General features: G+C 33.9%; 1 protein-coding gene across 4 annotated transcripts in view; it reads left to right on the forward strand.

Moving 5' to 3' along the window:
* HTR1F (5-hydroxytryptamine receptor 1F) overlaps positions 1 to 27,447 on the forward strand; it is a 153,859-nt gene that overhangs the window by 82,459 nt on the left and 43,953 nt on the right. For 3 of the 4 annotated variants that reach the window (XM_053220701.1, XM_053220702.1, XM_053220703.1), the window contains one exon: positions 8,598 to 8,720. The gene's annotated coding sequence lies outside the window, so the exon portion shown is untranslated. Of the gene's footprint in view, positions 1 to 8,597; positions 13,212 to 27,447 lie in introns of those variants that run through there. The other variant, XR_003426807.2, reaches the window with a different exon arrangement.

Consider the following 27,447-nt stretch of genomic DNA (forward strand, 5'->3'; position numbering starts at 1 on the left):
CACAGATTTTAAGATTGTTTGTTCTAGCTCTGTAAAAAAATGCTGTTGGTATTTTGACAGGGATTTCATTGAATTCGTAGATTGCTTTGGGTAGTATGGAGATTTTAACAATATTTGTTCTTCCAATCCATGAGCACAGAAGATCTTTTTCATTTCTTTGTGTCATCTTCAACTTATTTTAAGTGTTTTATAGTTTTTAGAATACAGGTCTTTCACCTCTTTGGTTAGGTTTATTCCTAGGCATCTTATTATTTTGGGTACAAGTATAAATGGGATTGTGTTCTTAATTTCTCTTTCAGCCACTTCGTTATTGATGTATAGACATACAACAGATTTCTGGACATTAATTTTGTATCCTGCAACTGTACTGAATTCATTTAGCAGTTGTGTGTGTGTGTGTGTGTGTGTGTGTGTGTGTGTGTGTGTGAAGTCTTTAGAGTTTTCTATGCATAGTATCATATCATCTGGAAATAGTGAAAGTTTGACTTCTTCCTTACCAAATTGAATACTTTTTTTTGTCTAATTGCTATGGCTAGGCCTACCAGTACTATGGTGAATAAAGGTGGTGAGAGTGGACATCCTTGTCTTGTTCCCAACCTTAGGAGGAAAGCTCTCAGTTTTTCCCCATTAAGGATGATATTAGCTGTGAGTTTTTCATGTATGGCCTTTGTTATGTTGAGGTATGTTCCCTCTAACCCTACTTTGTTGAGGAGTTTTATCATGAATGAATGTTGTACTTTGTCAAATGCTTTTTCTGCATCCATTAAAATGATCATCTGGTTCTTTTCCCTTCTCTTATGGATGTGATGTATCACATTGATTTGTGAATTTTGAACCACGCTTGCATCCCAGGAATAAATCCCACTTGATCATGGTGAATAATTATTTCAATGTATTGTTGAATTCAGTTTGCTAGTGTTTTGTTGAGAATTTGTTGAGGATAAGGTTTTCAAAACACAAAAGACCAAGTTTTATCAATTTAAGCCTAGAGAATATTTTTTTTCTCCCAATTCAGACAAGTTTTCTGACTGATTTAGAGGCAAAAAAAAAAAAAATCTCACATATCTAGGTTTGCAATGTTACAAGAAAAATTTAGGAAGTTAAAAGAATCTTTTGAAACAAGGCTGGCCTAATGATCCAGACTATAGCAAATTTGATTGTTTTCTTATTTCTTTTAAATGAGCCCATGTTTGATCATTTGACATTTACTATTTGATTATTTAATAACTTGCAACTTATTGCAGTCAGTAATTGCCAGCCTGCTGAGTCTGACAAGTGAAATTCTAATATGAAAATGAGATTAATAACTGTGATTTAGACATGATAGCCTTTGAATTTAGATCGCAAGTCTTACATCAGGGACCTCTGGTGAAAATATAATTTGTATTTCATTAATGTAATAAAACTATTATAAATTTCCATTAAAATATTTTATCATTCTTTTCCCAATATCAAATTGTCAAAGGTGATCTTATGATTTTAGTGGGAAGTTTAGAACTCTATGTTATATGTGTGGCTCTTACCTTATATGTACCTTATATCCTGAACTGTCCAGCACAGACCCACATAATATAATGTAATCATGGGTAGCACCTATGCAATGTGCTCCTTTTAAAGAGTTTGTGTTACCCAGTCAATAGTCCATAACCTGCCCTTCATTGATGAAGAGTTTGTTCTTTGTGACATCTCAAAGAAGCAAAAATAATTCAAGGTACTACTCAATACCTTAACACACTTATATAAAATGTACTGCTATTTTTAAATATATGCTTTAAAACTTAATTTCAAAAATATACCTGAGGGAATATAATTGCTTAAAACTTTGCAGTTCTTATAGAACTTCATATCTACTCATATCTATTATGGATCCCCTTAGCAATCCTTTGAGGTGCCACAGGTAATTTTAGAGATTGGAGTTGTTAAGAGGTTAGTGAAGAATTGGGAGAGAAGAAACAAATCTTCCTTACAGAAGGGTTCCAAATAATATAAATAGATAGCTCTCCCTGCAGGAGGTAGAGCTTAACTCCCAACTTCTTCCTTTAAGTATGGGCTGGGCTTAGTATAGAATATTAAAAGGGGAGGGGCGCCTGGGTGGCTCAGTCGTTCAGCGTCTACTTCCACTGGGGTCATGATCTCAAGGTTCATGAGTTCGAGCCCCGCGTCAGGCTCTGTGCTGACAGCTTGGAGCCTGGAGCGTTCTTCAGATTCTGTGTCCGCCTCTCTTTCTGCCCCACCCCTGCTTGTGCTCGGTCTCTCTCTGTCTTTCAAAAGTGAATAAACATAAAAAAATTAATTGAAAGGGGAAAATAGTAACTTCACAGTGGAGAAACCTGGCAATACCTTAACTAAGTGATCAAGATTTATATCCCCAGTAATGTCATAAGCATATCATGCACCCTGTGATATGATGAGAGGTGATAGGCACTTTACATTATTCCAAATTATGCAAAATGAAGTTTCATTTTTTTCAAAAAAGTACTCGCATATTGATACCCATGCTAGGACTGAAGTGAGTTCCTGCTGAATGTGTTCCCCACTCCATTTCAAACCAATCATTTCTTAATGTACAGGAAGAAAATTTTATGCAGATATATAAAAGGAATGCTGACAGTGGTGCATATTTTAATTTGCATTCAATTTAATAAAATTGCACTTTAAATTCTTATTAAATCTTCAAAGAGAAATCCTATCTAATAAATGTACATATAAATCTAGTATTTTTGTTCAAATAAAAAACATGCAGTTCTCCCTTTGTTCTTTGATCAGCGCCCAATTGACTTATAAGTTTGGCAGATTAATTTCCCCTCAACATTTGGCAGCATTTATAAGCCTGATTAATTCAATTTCCTTAGACATTTTAAATTAGAATTACAAATTTTAACACATCCAAGTCTCTCAAGCATTTCACACACCTAACAAGAGAGATTTACAAATCTAATAAACAATCTCTTAAACACTTAACTGCTACTTACAAACCTTAAAAGTCTAAATTTCTAGAGTTTTAAAGTATTAAATATTTAAGCAATAAAATATTGTATACAAACAACTACTCTTGGCTTGCAGTTATCAAGTTAAAATCATAAGTACAAAAAGTATATCTCTTCATTATTTCATCTTAAAACCAAAATTATAACATCAAATAAGTATCTTTAAAAATTCAAATTAAAAACCTTAAGTGTATGCGTGCCTGGTTGGCTTAGTCAGTAGCATGTAACTCGATCTCAGGATCATGAGTTCAAGCTCCACATTGGGTGTAGAGCCTACTTAAAATTAAAAAATAAATAAATAAATAAAACCCATAAGTTCAATATCAATCCGTTTTCTTAAACATTCAAATTAAAATGACAAATTCAACATGACAGATTCTTTAATGTCAAATTACCTTCAACATTTACAAACTTAATGAACAAACACACCCAAGTTACATGAGGATTATAAAACTATTCCTAAACTTAGCATAAATGTATCATATGCCTTACTCCCATATTTTCTCTATACATTGTACACATTTACATATTTTCAAACACAATATGTAAACATCTGCACTGACATAAATGACCTGGGGAGTCATTTGCCGACTACAGGGAGAGAAGGTCATCCAGGCCAGATGAAAGGTGTTGGTAAGTAAAGACACCTGTTTATGGGCATTTGGGTGCATCTCCCAAGATTTAGCAGCACCTTTCTTTTAAAAATGGAGCTTTACAAGTTCTCTTCTTTTCTTGCAGACACTGTACATGATTTTTAATTGTCTGAATAGAATTGCGATTTGGTAGTCCGATGCACGCTGCAAATAATCTGCTTACTATCTTGTTGGTTTCTGAATCCTCTTTATGTTTTACTTCTTATCTGTCAGACTCATTAGCATTTAAGATCGTTTTATTGATGCATTGCTACATCTCATTATATGATACCTATTTAGCTCTTTTTCATGGATGGATGCCCATAAAATTGTCTATTCCGCTCTCCAATTTGTCATTCAATTCTTTGTTCCATTCATTAATACATAATTATTTCAGGGAATTTTTCAACTCAGTAACTTCACAGTCGCCATCATTTGCAATTAACCTCTGACTACTGTATAATGCCAGGGGTGGGAGAAACATAGAAAATTTAAGTCAAGCTCATATTTCTGTTGAAGTGCCAACTCAACACTTATGTTCACTCTCCCATGGGATATCTTCTCTTCTTCCCCATATCTTGTAGAAACCTAAAGGGGTTTCTACATGAGTGTTGCAACATTTCTAATATCAGCATCCTCATTTTTTATTCGAGCCCATCAATAGGTTTGTGACTTCAGTTCTGATGATTGTGGATGAATCATCTCACTGATAGAATTTTATTTAACTTAGATAATAAGGCAAAGATTTATAATTGAGAGATGTTGTTATGAAACTTTAAAGATATTGAGAAAGAGTGTGAAAAACTATAAAAGGGAATATACTGCAAAAGAGTCAAAGTTAGTTTAATTCTGTTATTAGCACTTTCCCTAAAAGTTTAAAATACCTAGATCTCTTTTAGTTAACATTTCTATTTCCAATATCACTAGAATTTTCCATTTTAATATCCAGATTCACTATGTTTGCTTACTTTATGATTGCCACAAAGGTAGAGACGTGGGATTAAATTTTGGCTTTTTTTTTTTTACTTCACTTTTCTGTTAGTTTTCTCATCCTAAACAAGGGGATAAAACACTGGCTTGATATGAGTTAATATTTGCAAAGCTACCCAGTACAGTTGCTGGTACATAGTAGGTGTTCCAAAAATAGTTGTACATTTTTTCAAGCCATTGTTTTTCAGCTTAGATTCACCTGTGGTGTTAATTATATAGAAAATCTTGCATATTCCAATGCAACCTTTTTATTTGGTTTTGAAACACTTTATTATTTTCTTTTTCTTTTTTTCTTTTTTCTTTCTTTTAGGGAGAAAGAGCACACACACGCATGCGTGCAAGTTGGGGCAGGACAGAGGGATAGGGAAGGAGAGAATCCTAAGCAAGGCTCCATGCTCAGTGCAGAGCCTAATGCGGGGCTCAATCTCACAACTATGAGATCATGACCTGAGCTGGAATCAAGAGTCGGTCACTCAACAACTGAGCCACCCAGGTGCTCCCCAATTCAACCTTTTTAAACAAAGAAAAATAATGTTGTGCACCTTTTTTGAGGAGGTTTGTTTTGTTTACATCTGTCCTGCAATGAAAGCAGTTATTTTGCATCTAGATCTCTCAGGCAGAGTGGTAAATATTTTTGTGATGTAGCTAATATTACAATTGTTTAATAAAGAATGGTATGCTGGGGTGCCTGGGTGGCTCAGTCGGTTAAGCATCCAACTCTTGATTTCAGCTCAGGTCATGATCCCATGGTTTCATGAGTTGGTGCCCAGCATGGCTCTGCACTGACAGCATGAAGCCTGCTTCAGATTCTCCCTCTTTCACTGCCCACTCGCAGTGTCTCTGTCTCTCTCAAAATAAATAAACAATTGTTAAATAAGTTAATTACTTAATAATAAATTAAAAAATAAAGAATGGTATGCTACCATCACTTGCCATATTTGCCAGTTTTTTATGGAAATTGATTAACTCTCCAAAAAGAAGAGGGTCACTAACATACTAAAAGAGAGAGAAAGAGAGAGAGAGAAAGACCATTGCCTTTATTATGGAACTATAGGTTATTAAATTACAGGTATTTGACATCTGAAAAAAACCTTTTTCAACTTAACATATTTCACTAAAGAGAAAATTGGAAATCAGAGATAGGGTACAACTCTCGATTTATATGGCAAATCAGCCAGTGAACCCAACTCTCCTGAATCCAATCTGACTGTATATCCATTATGCCATGCAGCCTAGATAAACTGCTTACTTCATACATAATTTCCTCAACCAAAATTCTTCTGAGCAATGATTAACTAGCCGTCTTTATAACTCCAGTTCTTATTAAAACCAAATTTTATCTTTCTGGTGTCCATTTACTTAAGTAGGTGGCTCTAGCCTCAAATATAATTTCAGATTTATCCTTATCTGATGTGGTAGTGAAAACATTAAACTCTGACTTATTCGAAAAGATTATGAAACAAAGACACAAATGCAAAATGCTAAATGCGTTGAAAAAGCCATCTTATTTTCTCACTTTTTTTTTTTAATGTCTCAGGAGTCATTCTTTAGCTATGAGCAGTGAATGGTATTTCAGCATCATTTGGTCTGAATATTCTAGCACCAGTTCTGCCATTACAATAACCGCATAAATCAGTACATGCATGTCTGTTCACATTCTGCATCATTCTCCAAAAAAGATTCCAGATACCATAATGTTTTCAATTCACAATGCATAAATTTAAGCAATTATTAACTCTTTTTAAAGAAAAACAAGCCGTCGTAGACATTTTTAGACTCCAGAGTTTTGCAGATTCTCATTTGAGAAACACTACCAATTGTCTCATCTTTTTGACACTTGACTCTAACATACCAAATTAAGGACTGCTAGGTTTAAACACCATGTCAACAGCAGCAAGTAACTGCTAAAACACCTGACCACACAAAGAAGTTTTTAAGCATGGCCTGGGAATATTTAGCTTGTTAGTACAAATTTTGTATGTTTGTATAAAAACCAGACCTATGCTAATTGTCCTTTAGAACAACACTGCTTTGCAATACATGACAGCAATCTATGATTTTTTCATAAGACTCATCCTGACTGATCTCAGAGAGTTATGCTTTGCACTCTTCCTCTAAGGAGACGAAACATAGTCATCAACGAATATAAGTTGTATCATTAATTTTATTATGATATTGCATAAGCAAGATGCATATAGTTCCTTGAAATCAGTCACTTGTGTGTACACATTATGTTACAGGCTTTACTTGATCATTTATCCCTAAATCATCTTCCTCAAGTGACTTAACTTTCCTAAATTGTTTACTCTTTAAAACAACAACAACAACAACAAAATTTTTAAAAAAGATAAATAAAACAACAACAACAACAAAGTAAAGAACAAAGACTCTGGAGCCAGATAATCTGGATGTGAATCTCATCTCTGCTCCTACCAGCTGGCTTACCTTGACCAAGATACCAATTTCCTTTTGCCTCATGTTTCTCAATTGCAAAATGTGGAAAAATAAGAACCACCATATGAAATTAAGTGAGTTAACATGTGTAAGTGAGTTAACATGTGTAAGGTGCTGAGAAAAATCACAAGCACATTAGAAGGGCTACACAAATGTTGGTTGTTATTAACCACCTCTAAGAATTTTTGAGAGAATAGGATAGTGTGTATAATACCAGTAGCATGGGGCCTGGCTTATGATTAAGGCCCAGTGACTAGTATGAATAGTAAGTACTATTTCTGCTGATGACCCAAAATATTGAATTAGAGAGGCACCTGGGTGGCTCAATCCATTGAGCATCCAACTCTTGATTTCGGCTCAGGTCATGATCTCATGGTCATGTTTGAGCCGCTCATTGGGGTCCATGCTCAGCACGCTTAAGATTTTCTCTCTCTCTCTCTCTCTCTCTCTTTCTCTCCCTCTGTCAGCCCCTCCCCAACTTTCTCACACATGTGTGCTTTCTCTCTCTCTCAAAAAAAAATACTAATATTAAAAATAAACAAATAAATAAAATATTGAATTAGATATTAGCCATAAGGGATTAAAGGGATTAAGTAGTTTGTAAAACTCAAAAATTATTGTAAATATTATCTACTCAGAGGCAGCTATAGTGAAAAGGCACAAGCACGTATTATGCACAAACGTAGAGTGGGCACAAACAGATGTGAGCTTGCCTTTTAGTAATTGGGTAACTCTGACCAAGCTATTTAACTTCTCTGTTGATAGCATGAAGTTAAAAGTATTAATCCAAAGAGATTCTTGTGAAATTGTAATGAGATAATATATGTGAAACATATATATGAAGTATATACTCCACTGATGTTTCCTTCAGAAACATTGGTTTGATTGTTGGGACTAATTTCCCCACAATACAAAACATATCTTTGGACTTTAGCAAATTTATAGCAAGTTCACTTTATAGGAAAAAAGGTACTAAGTTCAACTAAGTGGTTCCTGTGTTCTCATAGTTTTCAACTATCATCTTTAAATTTCCTGTTATTTTCCAGATTAAGTAGGTAAAAGTGTTGTAGATCAAAAACCTTTTATGTAGTGAGCATTCATCATTTTTAAAAGTTCCTTAAAATGAAGTTAACACTTTGATGAAGTTTTTCATGCATTTTTCTAACAGTTCAGGGAAATGCAGTAGAAGTAAGATATGGGTTAATAACACTGTACCAAAAGGAGAGATGGGGGGAAAGAAACACTAGCCGGTGTGATGAGAAAGTGATTTATAGTAGTAATGAATTGAAGCCCTTCCAAAAGAAGTATTTACCAGAAGAGTGCTTTAAAATGTCACCTATATTGCTAAATTATAAATACTTTTAAAATAAAATGGGAAAGAGAAACTGTTGTGAATCATTGATTTCATCCACTTTGGGACAATGACATTGCTAGGGAATGACAGATGGCCTACTGGCCTCTGAATGCTGCTTTCTCCCAGTGCTGCTTCATCTAAGACCTCTGACTGTTTACCTGTCATTCTCTTTCATCCCAGAGCCATTAACAAAAAGGGGCCTTACCTGTTCAATACGTATGCTAATTAATGGTCACAGCTGCAGCCTGGACATCCTCCTAAAGAATGCAGAGGGACCTGGAACCTAAAAGAGCTTCAGGGAAGGTATTTACAGTCCATCTACCCTTTTGTCTGATTGCCTAATGTGTTCCAACCACAGTGCTAGACATTATTATATCATGTCGTCCAGGATAGAACATTCTTTGTATCTTTATTCAAATTAATTAGCTGAAAGAACTCTAAATCATTTAAATTTAAAAGTAGATCTACCTACCTTAAATTTTTGGACTATGTAAATGATCTTGGCATCAAAATTTAATCATTTAAAATTTTATCTGTTCTCCACTGTATATCCGTTACACATTTATTTTAGAATATCCTGTCATAGAAACGGTTTGTTCATCTAAAAGAGATCTTCAAACTAGTTTTGATTTTGTTCATGAAATTAACAAGAGTTTTGTCTAAACTAGTTCATAATAGTTTGCACTCGTTCATAATATTGGTGGATGTTTGCTATCATTATTTCAATTAAGCAAAGGACTTGCGTCATGTCTTTAGATTTTTCTGAGTTCTTATTTCTGTAACGAATAATATTGAATGCTCTCTAAGGTGAAATTTAATCAGAATTGCTAGGTACATAGCTCTGTTAGAGGGCTCCTTACTAAGATTACAATGCTGCTAAAATTGGTGAAGCCTACAAAGCATTTATCAAATAAGGAAAATTTAACAAAGTCTCTGAAATGTAATTAAGCTGAACTTTCAGCTTTTAGAATATCCCATTATAGTAATAGTTTTCTTCAAACTTTTCCTTAAATAGGAAATTATTTCACTTTTTTATGTTTATTAAATCAATATAATATTGTTGATATAAAATTACAAGTACTATAAGGATGTACAAATAAAATGCAAAAGTTTCCTATAATCCACCCCTAAAGAAGTAACCATTGTTAATCAATCTTATTGTCCTAATATTCAGGTTATTTTTTTTAAATTGTTTTTATTTATTTTTGAGAGAGAGAGAAACAGAGCGTGAGTAGGGGAGGGGCAGAGAGAGGGAGACACAGAATCCAAAGCAAGCTCCAGGCTCTAAGCTGTCGGCACAGAGCCCAACATGGAGCTCAAACCCACAAACCGTGAGGTCATGACCTGAGCCGAAATCAGATGCTCAACACACTGAGCCACCCAGGCTCCCCAAGTTATTTATTTTTATTAATTTAATCCCTCAACTTAGCATGTAAACTATGTGTGGATCACTTTTTGTAATTCTCTCACTTTAAATAACTTCTTCAATTTACAGACCACATATGATTTCAAACTTGTCAGACAGGAAAGCTTATTCAGTTTAATTTGACAGTAAAAAATAAAAGCCATTTTAAATTTCTTAATGGATATCACGATCCCATGATAATATTTGCTTTTTGAGCTTATGAATTCACATCTGTCCTATAAAGACTTTATTTTAACTCAGTAATACCCAATACAGCATATAGAACCCTTTGAGATCTGATGGCATCAATTTTCCAGCCTCATTTCTTATTACCCCCTTTTTCCTGACTCCCTGAACACACACATACATACTCTCATAGAAGCAGCAAATTTGCTTTATCCATTCTTCACATTCTTTCATACCTCTACACAAGTCATTTCTTCCATTCTGTCTTCTCACATCATCCTGAAATTCTTAGGTACCTCTTGCTGGTAATTTTTGCTATTCTCAACCAACTTTGTGATGCATATTTATGCAACTTATTTATTATACTTACTTCAGTATATTATAATTGGGTTAAATGTATGTCTCTCCAACATTGTAAGCCTGGATTAAATTATGTTCTCAATAATGAGTTGATAAATTGAGTGAGTGCATAGATTGATCAATGGATGGATGGTGGGTACATGGTTGGATGAATTCATAGATGGATTAAAAATGGATGAATGTATGATGAGATGTCTATTTTAATAAGTATAAGTAAGACAGAATGGAATTTCCTGAGACAACAAAACCCCATGTATTCTGAAGTAAGACCCGAGGTTTTCTCTGAACAAGAGGCAGCATATAGAAGTTTCCATGATGACCAAACATTTAATAATATCAGATAAAGAGATATCATGCTCCCTAATTTCAAACTGTATTACCAAGTTATAGTTATTAAAATAATGTGGTGCTGACACAAAAACAGGCACATAGATCAATAAAACAGAATAGAGAGCTCAGAAATAAACCCACACTTATACGGTCAATTAATCTACAACAAAAGGGGCAAGGACATACAGTGGCAAAAAGACAATCACTTTAAAATTTCTTTTTTAATGTTTACTTATTTTTGAGAGAGAGGGAGACAGTGTGAGCAGGGAAGGGGTAGAGAAAGAGAAGACAAGGAATCCAAAGCAGTCTCCAGGCTCCAAGCTGTCAGCACAGAGCCCAACATGGGGCTCAAATTCACAAACCTCAAGATCATGACCTGAGCCCAGTCAGACACTTAACTGACTGAGCCACCCAGGGGCCTCAAGACAATCTCTTTTAAATAAATAAATAAATAAATAAATAAATAAATAAATAGCGTTGGAAAAGCTGGACAACTAGATGCAAAGGAATGAAACTGGACCACTTTCTTACACCATATACAAAAATACATTCAAAATAGGTTAAAGACTTAAATGTAAGACCAGAAGCATAAAACTACTAAAAGAAAACAGGCAGTAAACTCTTAGACATTGGTCTAAGTAATATTTTTTGGATCTGTCTCCTCAAGCAAGGACAACAAAAATAAAAATAAACAAATGGAACTGCATTAAACTAAAAAACTTTTGCACAGTGAGGGAAACCATCAATAAGACCAAAAGGTGATCTACTGAATGGGAAAAGATATTTGTGAATGCTGTAACTGATAAGAGACTAATATCCAAGATATATAAAGAATCCAGAAACTCAAAATTTACAAAAAAGAAGCAATCCAAATAAATTGGGCAGAGGATCTGAATAGACATTTCTCCAAAAAAGATACACAGATGGCCAACAGACAATGAAAAGTGTTCAAATCGCTAATCACCAGAGAAATGCAAATCAAAAGTATAGTGAAATACCATCTCACACCTGTCAAAATGGCTATTATCAAAAAAGTAAGAAATAACAAGTGTTGGCAAGTATGTAGAGAAAAGGGAACCCTCATGTGCTGGTGGTAGAAATTAACAATGGTAGAGAAAAGATGGGAAACAGTATGGAGATTCCTCAAAAAATCAAAAAGAGAACTACCATGCAATCCAGTAATTCCGCTTCTGGATATTTATCTGAAAAAAAATGTAAACACTAATTCAAAAAGATAGAGGCACTCCTATGTTCATTGTAGCATTATTTACAAGAGCCAATGTATGAAAAAAAAAACCTAACTGTCCATTAATAGGTGAATAAAGATTATGTGATATATATTTATATGGGGGAATATTACTCAGCCATAAAAAGAATGAAATCTTGCCATTTGCAACAACATTGATGGACTTAGAGGGTATTATGCTAAGTGGAATAGGTCAGAGAAATAACAAATAGCATACTAGTTCACTTATACGTGGAATCTAAAAAAAAAAAAAATGAACAAACAAAACAGAAACAGACTCATAGACACAGAGAACAATCTGATGGTTGCCAGAGGGGCGGGTTATGGGTGGAGAAGAAATAGGGGAAGAGTATTCAAGGGTACAAACTTCCAGTTATAAAATAAATAAGACACAGGGATTAAATGTACCACATAAGGAATATAGTTAATAATATGTAACAACTTTGTATGGTGACAGGTGGTAGCTAGATTTATCATGATTACTTTGTAATGTATAAATATGAAAGGTGTGCTATGTTGTACACCTGAAATTAATATGATATTGTATGTCAACTGCACTTCAAATAAATAAATAAATAAATAAATAGTCAACACTGATACTAATTTTATGCCCCGGAAAAAACCTTTTTTAAAGAAGAAAAAAAAATGTTCTAATTATAGTACTTTATATGAATTGCTTACACTTGTATCTAATTATCATTTGAGAATAAATGATTATATATATCATTAAATATGTGTTAGATGAACATTTTGCTAGAATTAAAAACAATATGCTTGTGTGTCCAACCACTTATAATTTCCATTGTGTATATTTTATATCACACATCATTATTATTATTATTATTATTATTATTATTTTATTATCTATGAATACGACCCATGCCTCATATCCTAAATGGGGTACTTGCATTTCTAGAATTAGTAACTATACCTAATCCAAAGACTTCACCATACCAGAAGACTGCATTTATCATACTCTCATTGTTACCCTGCACCTGGCAGTATTGAAATCTTCCCTAAAATATCTAGTAAAATAGGATTTTGTAATGGTGCTTCGTATGCTTAAGGCAAAAGACAAACAAACAAAAAAACATAAAAATTTAGGAGAGTAACCAACACTGATACTACTGTGGGATATTGACTAATACCTCCTATGTAACAGGTAGGGCGTCGAGCACTGGAAACCCAAATGTGTCAGACGTGGTTCTTACCTACCACGTGCTCAGTTTCAAGGAGAATTTAGACAAAATAGCTGTTTTAAATTCTTGGCAGGAAACCTTTCTTTCATTTTAAGATCTAGAAATGAGGCCCAGAAATATTAAATCACTTCAGGCCTTGGGTAGGTCACTTAGCCTTTATAGGTTTTGTCTCATGCTGATGTTTTTCCTATAGGCCCAGAGAGACTGGGTAAGAATAAACTGGCATATGTCATAAAGCTAAATCATAATGCAGGCCTCAGGAGGTTAACTACTAGTAAGATTAAGGTAATATCTTATTGCAATATGCTTCAGTTCTCTAACATTCTAGTTTTTAAAAATTTAGCTACCTACCATGTGCTAGGCTGGCTGACATAACCACTGAGATATGGTAGTTGACCACCTTCTTTTTTTCTTGGGGACACTGTATTCTATTTTACCTATTTTTAATACTTTTTAATTTGCATACATATTATATTTTTGTTCATTCCTCTGAATTATAATTATTTGCCTGCTGACATTCTTCTTATAAACATGTTATTTATTAATAACTCAGAGAAATTCAAATTATACTTTAAAAATAGATGTATGGATATTTGAAGGACTGATTTAGCAGTTATTTCTGAGACAAAACATTGGTTTACTATGTGTGTTTTCTCTCCCCAAGAAATATCAGTCTCTACAAAGGAACTATTTCCCTTTTTGTTCTGAAATTGTAACCAGATTTTGCTGTGAGAAACAAAACATGAAATATACTTAATATCTTCAGGAAGTAAACACTGGCATTAAATTTTCTGTGACAGAGCTAATTTTTATCTTCTATGGTCCACTTTTATCCTTATGAATTTTTCATTTATCAAAATTAATATAAATAACACAAGTAAGCATTGCCTTTTGACAATGCAAGCCAAGCCAAATAATATATTAAGAAAACCAAATCAGCTTATTTTCTCAGTCTCAGACACAAAGGAGAAAATGCCCTAAGTATTTTTATGTCATCAGAATTGTTAATATACCATGATATATTTTAGGTGCACTTACCTTTGACCACAATAAATACAAGCAGAATTCTTTCATTAATACAGCTTTTTAAAATGTTTCACATTTATATATTCTTGGTAGCCAGTTCATTAGTTTTTGTTTTATTTTTAATAAAATGGATACCTGTTAATTTACAAAGGACCTAGTTTGATGTTAATGAAAATTAAAGCTCATACAACTTATACCATACTTTTTTACTAAGCAAATTTCATTCCTAGCTATTTACTCAACAGGTGTATCCAATACATACATCTATATATTCTCCAAAGGACAAATAGAAGAGGGTCCCAACACCTTTATTTGTAATAGATCAAAAACTGAAAACAACCAAATGTCCATCAACAGTAGAATGGATAAATCGTGGTGTAGTCATACAATAAAATAATAAATAGCAGTAAAAAAAAAATTAACAGCCATTGCATGCAACCATATGAATATCACAATTACAATATTGAGCAAAAAAAAAACCAAGTGCAATAGAATACATACATATCACATGTTTCCATTTATATAAAATGCAAATACCAACAAGCTATTATGGTGATTGAATTGAGAATAGTGGTTACATTTTATAAAGGTGGGAACAATAATGTCTGGGAGGAGACACCTAAGAACCTTCTTAGGTTCTTATAGGGTTCTTCTACAGCCTGATCTGAGAGGTGGTTTTTGATATTTTCACTTTATAAAACTCATAAAGCTGATGATCTATTCACTTTTCCATATTGTTTTATTCTTTAATAAAAATATTTGTCCAAAACACAAAGAAAAAGAAATTGGTGCCACTTAAATTAGTTGCTGGCCTAGACTTATCTAGTATTCCCTACTCAAAACCTGACTTTTCTCTCTTTTTTTCTGCACTGTCTCTTGATTTTTAAAAGATGCCTATTTTCTTTTCTCTCACAGGTATATAGGTTGAGATCATTGGTTGTGGCAAAAATTTTGTGTAGCTGTCACAAAGAAATAAGTGCTATAAAAATTTACTTATAGGGTCTCATGAAGCTTACCTATCCTTCTCTAGCTGTATTGATATCAAAGTATACATTTTGTAAAAAAGCAATCACATAGGTAACTAGAAATAATAGCAATTGAACAGGACTGCTGTACCAAAATTGTTTTCTTGCATTAAGTTTTTTTTCAAAACTTTTCTGTTGACAGCCTACTGATAATGTTGTTTGCTGAACTGAACTGTTATAGTTTTAATTAGTAGGAATGAAGAGTTAATGACATTTTTAATCAAATGATTTGAACATGAAATTTAAGTAGCTATGTTTTCATAATAAAAAAATAATGAGTTGTCAAAAACAAAATTGATTTGCAAGATCTTGTTAAGCCACAGAAAATTCCCCAGATGCTTTAAAGGTAAAAATAACCATAGTGATCATTTATTCTACAAACATTTATTTCACATCCACCATGAGAATACACTATTCTGGGTTAAGTGTATGCAGTAAAGAAGGAATAATTAAAGTAAATATTAAATAACTAGATTGGAAGCAAGAGAATAAAACAAACCATTATACTAGCATTAAATATAGGTACATAATAATGTGGTTTCTCAATAGGAAGGGGTGTTTTAGCCTAAAATTGGTAGAAAAAATAGCAAAGAAATAGAATAACTTTTGGTATGATTTTTAAACCAAAATAAAGAGGTATCAATAGACTGACTATATGTTGGAGTATAAATTAGTATAAGTTTCTGAAAGCAATTTCATGTATTGAATTTGTTCTTTTAAATTTGTGCTTGTACACTTTGAATTAATATTTCCATTTCAAGTCATCTATCCTAAAGAAATAAAAAGAACTGGGAAAAATACTTTTTCAAATATTTGTAAAACATTTAGAGCATAATTGGCAATTTCTTTAATAATATATTTCCCATGATAGGTTTTTCCCAATTTATTGTTTAAAAAGTTGTCTTATATTGCAATGAGTCTGTCATAAGAGATTCTGGTACAGTGATACTTTAGAGCAGCTCAGTAAATACCATTTTAAGGAAACAAAATGAGATTGATGACTCTTGAATTAAAACTCAGTGGATCTTGGGGCTCAGTCAGTTAAGCATCCTGCTTTTGATTTCAGCTCAGGTCATGGTCTCCTGGTTTGTAAGTTCTAGCCCCATGTGGAACCCTGATGGAACCCCATTTCAAGCCCTGCATTGGGCATGCTGACAGTGCAGAGCCTGCTTGGGATTCTCTCTCTCTCTCCCCCTCTCTCTCTGCCCCTCCTCTGCTCCCACTCTTTCTCTCTCTTTCTCTCTCTTTCTCAAAATAAATAAATAAACTTAAATAAAATAAATAAAATGCCAGTGAATCTTGTGTTTTGTGAAAAATAGCCACATTGTTATGTTATTGCTAGGAAATGTTTGAAATGTTCATGTAGCTAGCTAGCATCAGCTGGTAAGGAAAGTCTTCTCAAAATCTTATCCAAAAAGAAATCTTATTTCTTTACTTAGATATTATTTTAAAAATCCCGCATCTGGGATATATGTCACTGCAGTATTCTAATCATGATAATATAATTAGTTTCCAAGAACTATCTGATAACTTAAATGCATTTGGAGGCTATAATGTAGTTGTTGTTTTCTGAATAAAATTATGTTTTGATGGAGAATTCTAGAAATATTTAGAGTTATGTCCATTTCCCTTCTCATATCCTTTCCCCTATGCTCTGGTTTCAGTAGGTCTTATCTAAACTACACTTAAGAGATGACCAATCTCTATCTGCTAAACGAATGGAAAAACAAAACATGTAGGTGCTTGTGAATCTTTAGGATTTAATGCTCATCTTCTCAAGCAAAGAGAATTGTTATTTCTCAAATTCCCTCACACCTGCTAAAGAGAGATTAACTTTGTAGGCATTCTTATTTGGAAATCTTTTATATTTTTTCTTTCTGGAGGAAAACCTTTCTTAAAAAAATTAATTTACAGCAATCCCTCATATCTGTGTGGGATACATTTCAAGAACCACAGTAGATGCCAGAAAACATGAATCATATCAAATATGCAATCTTTTTCCTATGCATACACACCTATGATAAAGTTTAACTTGTAAATTAGGCACAGTAAGAAGTTAACAGCAATAACTAATAATAAAATAGAAAAATTATAACAATATACTGTAATAAAAGTTATATGAATGTGGCTTCTCTCTCAAAATATTGTACTGTACTCACCCTTCTTCCTGTGCTGATGCAAGATGATAAAATGCCTACATGGTGAGGTGAAGTGAGGTGAATGACGAAGGCATTGTGAGGTTAAGGTAGCGTTAGACCACTATTGATCTTCTGGTGATACATCAGAAGGAGGATCATCTGCTTCAGGACTGTAGTCAGTCATGGGTAACCAAAACTGTGAAAAACAAAACTGGAGATAAGGAGGCACTGCTGTAATAATAGTGAAATGTTGTAATCAAAAGATAAAAACATCATCATTGTGCATTAAATGCTTCCACATAGACTCTCACATTTTAGTAGGGTAGTAGATATTGCTAATGTTTCCCAATATCCTCTTTTCTTCTGATTCTGGGTATGAGGGAGACTACATTTTCCTACCTCTTAAAGTCAGTCATTATCTTATAAGCAGTTCTGACAAATGAAATGTGAGGCAAGGTATGTGTCACCAGCAGTAAATACTGGTGCTCAACTATCTAGAGCATTCTTCCCCTTCTGTGCGAAGCAGATATCATATGATGTGGTGTGACCACATGGAAAAGAGCCCTGAACCAACCCATGTTGAACATGTACAGCAAGCAAGAAATTTCAAGTCACTGAAATGTTGCCACCGTGTTCGTTGAGTTCGTTGCCACAGTATAACCTAGCTCATATGCTTCAGAGTATCACTTGTCTGTCTCCATATACGGTCTTTCTTCAAGACCACACATGCATTCATTAACAGTGAAATAAACATAGATTAGTGTTCGCAATATGCCTTATCTCCTTGATTTAAAAGTAGAACAAGTCAGTGCTATGTGTTTAAAAGATTCAAATCATCAAAGTATAGTTTTCCTTTCTCTTTCACTTTAGAAGCCCGTGACCGGTAAATACTTCGTAGAAATTCAAGAGCCCCGAAGGTACAGCATCAGTCTCTGTGAGAAAGATTAAGTTAAGGTATAAAACAAAAATTTAAAAAAATATTTTCTTAAACATAATAGTTTATTTGTCTTTTATGTAAAAGAAGCCAGGATCGAAATCTAGGGCTCATATGGTAGATCCACAGTGTCTCCATAAATCCAAGTTCCTATTTTTCTGTTCCACCTTCCTCAGTTCGTGGTTTTATCTTCAAGGTTACCCCTCAAAGATAGCTACCACAACTCCAACTATTGCACTGACCTCCAGGCCTGCTGTGGGAGAAAGAGGAAAATGACAGAAGAGTGCCCTATCCAACTTTCTTTAAGCAGCCTTCGTGATTCTTCCTGAAAATTCTTTGTAACACTTCCTTTTACATCTCATTGGCCAGAACTGGGTCACGTACACTCACTGACCTGCAAATGTGGCTTGGAAATATAGTCATTTAGCCAGAATTAAAAGGGGGATGGATATTAAACCGCAACTATAATCTGGACCACGCTCCTTGCCAAGGAATCTATCCTATGTGGGCTACAATAACTTTCTATATAAATTTTCTTTTAACTCCTTAAAATCTAACTACTCTCCCTACTCCTCCTGCATATACATAATGACATCACTCTCTTAAGTATTATGCCTTTTCCTCTATTCTTGACAAATTAAATGATCCTTTTTGATTCCAAATCACCTATTACAACTTGAAACTCTTACAAATTGAAATGACACTACTCTCTCCTGCTTCTCCTCTTCCCTTTTTGATTATTCTTTTCCTTGTGTTTTAGTTTGATATCTCACATGGTATGCTCCAAAGCTCAATACTTGATCTTTGATATAATTCTACATGTATAAACAACTGATCTTTTCCTTATCACTGACAAGGTAAGCTTATCTGTCATGTTTGAAGACTCACCAACAGAAGACATTTACTGCTGAGTGTTCAATCATTAAAATTAAGAAAAAAACAATATGGCATATCAGAACATAATTCTGTTTGTTGTAATTACAGCCTATATAACAAAATAGAAAATGACAGAGCACCTACTGTTTAAGGATATTGATTGGATTTAACTTATACTCTTTCATGTGCGGAAATTATCATTTATCTTAAGAATTATGTTTTTGTTGGAATTTGCCTCAAAGCAATATATTAAGTAGTATTTGTTTAATTTATGTGCAACACAAATTCCACAAGGTCATGAACATTTTAACTTAAGAAATATTTACTCTTTGCTTTTTGAAAAAGCAGATACATTCATTTCACATTTTAAGGCATGAGCTTATATAAGTCCATTTCACAGCAATATAATCATATTACATATTCACATTTCTTTGGCATTACTGAAATGAGAGTATCTAATGAGTGGACAAAGTTGATATTGATAGATTCTTGATATGAAGTTAACCCTTGGAGTTTATGCCAGTGAGTCCCTTAAAAGGTACTCTGCAAATCACTCACTGGGGACTCTCAAGTTTAACAAGGACTGCAGATAAACCAGATTACTTTATTTTTTTTAATTTTTTTTAAACGTTTTATTTATTTTTGAGACAGGAAGAGACAGAGCATGAACAGGGAAGGGTCAGAGAGAGGGAGACACAGAATCTGAAACAGGCTCCAGGCTCTGAGCTGTCACCACAGAGCCCGACGCGGGGCTCGAACTCACGGACCGCGAGATCATGACCTGAGCCGAAGTCGGCCGCTTAACCAACTGAGCCACCCAGGCGCCCCAAACCAGATTACTTTAAACTTAGATAGTAGATCAAAGTAGGATATGTATATAGACAAGACTCTTCTTGGAACAATCTCTTTCCTGTCTTCCACTTGTCAGCACGATGTCAGCTTTGTGCCTTTTCTATGTGCTCCTATAGCACACATATTTTTGTCTATCAGAACACTCATATATTTACATGTCCCCTCTTGCGATGAAACACTGATCACTAAGCTTTGTAATCTAGACAGTTTAGAACCCCAAATGGTATATTCTATTTGGAAATCTCAAATACTACATTTTTTAAAACTATTTGTTCTTCAAATAAGGAAGGAAAAAAATGAATATGAGCCTTTATGGTGCAAATTTATTTTGATTTTCCTTCTAATTATTTGTTCTATTTGTACACATACTAATCAGGATTTGCAAATACCTCAACTGAATTATTGCATTTATTCATTTATTATGCAACAGATATTGATTGATATTTACCTATGCAAAGCATAGTGCTAGACATCAGAGATACAAAAGTAAAAAAGACAGGGAATAGTGGAGAGCAAATAAGCGCTCAATGACTTGAATACACATTGCCGTTGATTTTACATGTGGTAATTCTACAGTGAATTAATTTTAGACCATTTTTTTAAATTTTGTATCAGAGGTAATCATGAAATGTGTAAATAACTTCCTGTAGCACCTTAATAAATAATTTTGTATAATCATTTTCTGTGCCTTCAGTTGTGTATACAAATACCTGTAGGTTAGCTGATCTTTATTTACTTCTAACTGAAAAACTCACAAATGCTTTCTTCAGCTGTATGGTGAAATTTCTGAACTGAATATTCTTTATTTAGATGACTCTAACGTTCTAAGTCATAATTTTAGATGATTTTGGATCATTTGTTTATATACCTTTTAAAATTTCATGATTAAATATGATTTCCTGTATCCCTGAAAATGAGTATTTTTCACTTGGACAGATACAACCCACTTATACAGAGTCAGCTCATGTACTGGAAACAAATCTTGCTGTTTGCCAGGGTGCATATGCAGTCTTGCTCTGCACTAGGAACGCTGCTGACATGAACTGCCTCCCATAGGTGTGGACTCTCCTCACCTAATTTATGCTTTGGCTTCAGCCTTTTCAAAAGTCTTCGTATGCTCATTGTCTTTTATCAGCTTACTTTTCCTCCTGTGAGATAATGAGCACAGAAACTAGGCAAGACCACTATTCATCAGGAGAAGAAACAGAAAACACTGACGTATAAAGAGGGAGAAGGAAATACACATTCTGTGTGTGAAGGTACAACTTATTATCAGTTCCAGGCACCAAGAAAGCTGTCAATGAAAAAGAACCATTCTGGGACACCTGGGTGGCTCAGTCGGTTGAGTGTCCAACTTGGGCTCAGGTCATGATCTCACAGTTCATGGGTTCAAGCCCCATGTCGGGCTCTGTGCTGACAGCTCAGAGCCTGGAGCCTGCTTCCAATTCCGTGTCCCTCTCTTTCTCTGCCCCTCTCCCACTCCCACTCTGTCTTTCCCTCAAAAATAAATAAATGAATATTTTAAAAATTTTAAAAAGAAAAAGAACCATCCTGGTCTAACAGCTCTTCAGAGCAGCTGTATCGGGGATAATGTAGTGAAAGCACATACATTTTTATTGTAAGAATGCAATGTGTGAGTTCCAAAACATGAGTCGTCTTTTTATATTACCTTGTCAACCAGAGGTAAACAGGGATATGAAGCTTAATGGATTTAGATTTGAGGAGTGAGAACTTGAGGCTAAGAGAAATCAGTTATGTCTGGAAGTGAGGTTCAGTAGTTAAGGTATTTCCCACTCAGCCCATGTTGGTAGCTGCAATGAGCTCAACAGTAACCAGTGGTCATTTAGTGTCCATGACACCTGGCACTGTACTGGCAGAGTCCAGGGATCCTCAGCAAACCAGTGACTGACTTCTGTGTCAGAGTAGAACTTTCCCTGACTTTGAGATATCAGTGAAAACTTGGTGTCTTGAAAGACAAGGGAGAGTATCCCTGGTTGCCATTTTAGTTGGCCTTTCCCAACTTAAGAAAGATCTTAAGGTCTTTCAGATGCTGAGTGTTACTCTACACTCAAACCCAGATATTCTGTTCACCCAATGCACTTTCTACAATATTCTATTGTTTAAGGTTCTTTGAGTTTCAATTAACAGAATCTAATTATAGCTATTTGACCCAAAGAGATATTTGGATATTGGGGTTTCTCACAGAACCAAGAAAGAATGACCACATCAGAAATTAGGTCAACTTTACAGTCCTCTTAAATCTACTCTCTACACCACTCACCTACCAACCTGTTCTGGTCTCTGTATCTCTCATTTCAAATATTCAGTTGTCTTGGGGAAGAGTGTCTGATTGGTCCAGCTTTGGTCACAGGTTTGTCTCTAGGCTAGTCAGCTAATAAGATAGGGAGGAGATTGGGTATTGCAAATATAGCTGCTGAGATAAAATGATAAGTCATTTTAGAAAGAGTGGCCAGTTTCCAGTAGATGTGCCCTACACAGACCTTGCAGCCTCTGATCTGAAATTTCAAATGAGCCATACTCTTCAGATAACATGAATAGGATTACATGTGGCATAAGAAGTTAGAGACTCAAAAAAAAAAAAAAATTAGGGACTCTTCTTCCAAAGGAATTAAAAGGTCTTACTAGTATATACCAAAGACTGGGTCTTGAAAATAAAGTAGTGAATGAGGGGCATCTAGGTGGTTCAGTTGGTTGGGCTTCCGACTTCAACTCAGGTCATGATCTTGCAGTTTGTGGGTTCAAGCCCCATGTCAGGCTCTGTGCTGACAGCTCAGAGCCTGGAGCCTGCTTCAGATTCTGTGTCTCCCTCTCTCTCTCTGCCTCTCCCTGGTTTCTTTGTCTCTCTCTCTCTCAAAAATAAATAAAAAGATTAAAAAAAATTTTTTTAAGTAGTGAATGAATGAATGAATGAATAAATAAGTTAATAATTCTAGTGAGAGGTTATTTTCCAAAAATGAAACCAAATGTCATAGTAAAGTAAGGATTTGAAGTGAGAAAATTTATTGTATTTTCCCACTTTTATTAAGATATTCAACAGGTTATATTATATGTTATTAACAGACATTGCACCAATTAACTGTAAGACCTTACATAATTCTTTTAACGCTCTTGAATATCACAGGGATTTCTAAAATCCTCTAAAAGGGATTCAAATGAGGTAACATATGAAGGAACACTGTACACTCTAAAGTTATACTAATATCAATTATTGAAAGTCCTTTTACTTTACAATATTACCTTAAATTGACGTTGTACTTCTGTATCCATCTGGTAGATTGAGTTAATTTTATGTGCTGAGTCACTACTTTTGGTGTCCACAGAAATCAGTGCATGTGACAGCAGAAGGGCTTCCACAAATGAAAATATCAAAATTAGTAGAAATTACCACAATTGCATTCTCCAATCTAAAAATTCCAGACTTGAGTTATTACAATTAACTTGAGTTAATCCACAGGTAGTGAATGCTACACAAGAACTCTTTTGAGTGGAAAATAGAAGGTAGATTCAAAAAAGGAAGAGTCCCTTTCAAGGAAAAAAAAATCTTCTAATACAGCTAAATGCAGTGTCTGAACTCATTGGATTGTGGAGCACTAAAAAACAAAAGTACAAATAGCATTTATTTGACAACTCAAGAGATTTGACTATGCTATGCATATTAGATGAGAATATAAATATATTGTTAATTTTCTCCAGCTGTGATCATGGTATTGTGGTTACCTAGTAAAATGACAAGCCACAGAATGGTAGACAACCCACAAAACACATAAATGGCAAAATATTCGTATCCAAAATGTGCAAACGGTAAAGTAACTGTAACAAACAAACGAATGAGAGGTTGAGATAATGTGAGGAGTGTAACAATAAAAGCTCATACATATTGAGAATTTAACACTTCCCAATCAATTCTGTGTCAAGTTGTAGCAGAAACTGTTGGTCCTCCACCTGGGTCCCCTCAGATCTTCAAATGCTCTTTCTTTCTTTCTTTCTTTTTAATGTTTATTTATTTTTGAGAGAAAGATACAGAGCGTGAGCAAGAGAGGGGCAGAGAGAGAGAGAGAGAGACAGGGAGACACAACCCAAACCAGGCTCCAGGCTCCGAGCTGTCAGCATAGAGCCGAACACGGAGCTCAAACTCATGAGCAGTGAGATCATGACCTGGGCTGAAGTCAGCCGCTTAAGCGACTGAGCATCCCAGGTGTCCCAATGGAAAAACTTTTTAAAGAATACACTTGTGCATTCAGTATCTAAAATTAAATGCTCTGTCTTCTGTTATAACTTTGTAATATATAAAATTGATCAAATAGAAGTAAACAATTATAAATAACACTCTAGAATACACTGCATTTTGACTGAAAGATTTATAATTTCTTTCTCCTTCTGGAATCTGAGTCTCCATGCCTGCTTGAATTTAAGCTTAGATTTTTTTTTTAATTCATTACTAAGTCATTGATTCTATTGGACTAAAGGTAATAATTATTTACCATTTTAAAATAAATGAGTGACTTGGAAAAAAATTCATAATTTCTCTTTTATAACACTCCAGTGAAAGACTGACCACAGAATGGAGGCGAAATCTGTGATGTTTCCGAACAAATGATGCAGTAAAATATTAAGTTATAAAACATAAACAAGAGCTAGAGTGAATTTCAAAGCACAAAAATATATAATTTAAAGGGGATTTTGTATATGAAATATGGAACATAACTAAAATAAGTTTTTTGGGGAGGGTTCAGAGTAGCCAATGCTCTTAATAACAAGCCTGTTTTATGACACACTATGGAATGTAAATACATAAATCAACTTGTTTGAGATACTCATTTTATCTTGAAATTGTAATGCTGATTATGAGAAATTTATTTCTTCTTTCCTCTCATCTATGGTCTCCATACTTTTTATAATAAAAATGTCTTAAATAACAAGAAGAAATACTTCTAAAAAATGTACACTGTGATTGATTCACAAAGTTAATGGAATCTTAATTTATTCATATTTTGGGAAATATTGGCATATATTAGTTCAATAGAAACTATGTGTATATATATATATATATTGGCAATTGGATAGTATTTGAATAAGAAATGAGGAAATATAACTTGAAAATATTGAACATTAGTACCAGTGGCATTCAAAGGATTATACTTGATCTTACATAATAACTATTCTGTTCTAATGTTTTTTTTTTTTAATGTTTATTCATTTTTGAGAGAGAGAGGGATAGAACACAAGCAGAGAGAAAGGGAGACACAGAATCCGAAGCAGGCTCCAGGCTCTGAGCTGTCAGCACAGAGCCCAATGCAGGGCTTGAACTCATGAACTGTGAGATCATGACCTGAGCCAAAGTCAGACCCCCAACTAACTGAGCCACCCAAGAGCCCCTTCTGTTCTAATGTTCCACTTAGAATTTTGAAAAGTCTCAAAGTTATCATTCTAAAAATCAATTATCATATTTTTCTGTAGATACAGAAAGTTAAAAAAGATAAAGCTAAAACTCTAATGCCCATTTGTAATTTGTTTTTCCTAACCCCTTGATTTATTATTCTTAATTTGGGTTCTAAGAGAAAATTTGAAAACTACTACAGAAATATAATCAAATAAAAGGGCTTGTAAATCTTGCCACCCAAAGAATAAGCATTCTATAGTAGTTGAATGTAGTTGTTATTTGTAAGTATAAAACAAATACAATTTTTCTAACTTTTCTAAAATCTAATGTTTATTTACACATAAAGAAAGTTGAATGTTTCTAATAAATATGAATAAAAGGATATAGATAATTCATATACGTACTAATAAGTCCAGGGAAGGAGTAAAAAGGAAAGGCACAATAAAGTTCTACCCCTAAATATTCTGAATTGTTAATTTTCTAATGGAATGGCAGTGTTGAAAATGGCCATGGATATTTTGAGTCTGGGAACCCATTTGACCTTTCTCTCAAAGTATTTCTTTCAATGAATATCTTTTAACCCCTTTAAAGATCAAAACTGTATGTCAAAATCAGCAATTTATGGTATTATTTGATACAATTATTTTTGACCTCGCAGTAACATTATTGCCATCACACCAATTTTTCTTTGTTGTTCATTTAGAGTAATTTGAAATTTTCATTGCTGGAAAGGTTATGCTAGATGGAGGTCTTTTGCTTTCAAAATATCTTTAAGTTAGATGTTAAAGCATAGGAGAAAAGTGGTTGAGGTAGATAGCTTCAGATAGCATGAATAGATGTGAAATGCTAGAACAGTTTTCTCTTGTAATTAACAAAAATAAGTTCATCCTCTCAGCATCTTACATTATAAGTCTAAGAGGAAGTTATGGATACTTTTCTTTTTTGCTCAATGAACTTTAGCAGAACTATTTTCACATGCAGTTAATACATAGCGTAATAACATTTAGAAAATTGGAAATATTTTTGTTAGCTATAACCACAAATGGCAAAGGTACAGAAAATATTGTAGAAGCTTGGGTTCTGGAGTCCAAAAGGCCAACAAAGCCATTTCCTACTGCAAGCCCTTGGGGAAATTATTTAAACCTTCTAAGCCTTATATACTTCATCTGTAAAATAGGATAATAACACATACCACCCAGGAATTTGATGAAGCAGAGATAATGTATGTGAAAACTCAAATGCTTGGCACAAAGTAATTGTTCAAAAAAATAGTCATCTTTATGCTTATTATAATTATTATGTTCATTATGAACAAGGATAGTGACCATTGAGCTTGATTAATGAAATCGTGTCTTTAATATGCCTGGCCAAAATAATGTTGATATGTTAGTTTAAATTTGGTTTATTATTGTAAAATCAAAGTTTGAAATTGTCAGGATCAAATCTTCTGCTATGTTTTAAAGTTTATTAAACCACTCACAGCTATGGTTTTGTCAAAGAATGAAACAAAGATTCTTATCTAGTAACACTAATCTTCTTAGATCCTTACTTCATTGAAAAAAATGACATTCAGAAAAATATTACAAAACATTAAGGCTTATCCTAACATCCTAGAGGAATAAAGAAAAGTAAATATAGTTGACCTTTAATTTTAAAAGTTCTGAGTTTCAAGTTGACTATGTTCACTGCTTCATTCATTCTGGCTGGGCTGCCCCCAATTTTCAGAGCAGCCTAGTTAATTATTATAATATTTTCTGTGAGCTAGATGGATTTGAAAGACCAAAAGGCAGCTACCCTTACTTAAAAATGAAGAGGTCACTAGAATAAAAAGCCTCCAGGATATTGTACTGTGTCTAAAAATGCACATCTTTGTCCTATTAAATTACCTCTTCATTAAATCCATTTATGCACACATTCTAAGTCCCAAGTAAGATGAGGACTTAGGGAAAATCACATTTTAGTTCTCCTGCCAGGTGGTATCCTTTTTATATACTGCTCTTTTAATGTCATCATTTCAGGACTATTCTATAAAGACTTTAATTTTTAATATTA

This window comes from Acinonyx jubatus, chromosome C2, assembly GCF_027475565.1.
Source record: "Acinonyx jubatus isolate Ajub_Pintada_27869175 chromosome C2, VMU_Ajub_asm_v1.0, whole genome shotgun sequence".
In the NCBI taxonomy this organism is placed as follows: Eukaryota; Metazoa; Chordata; class Mammalia; order Carnivora; family Felidae; genus Acinonyx; species Acinonyx jubatus.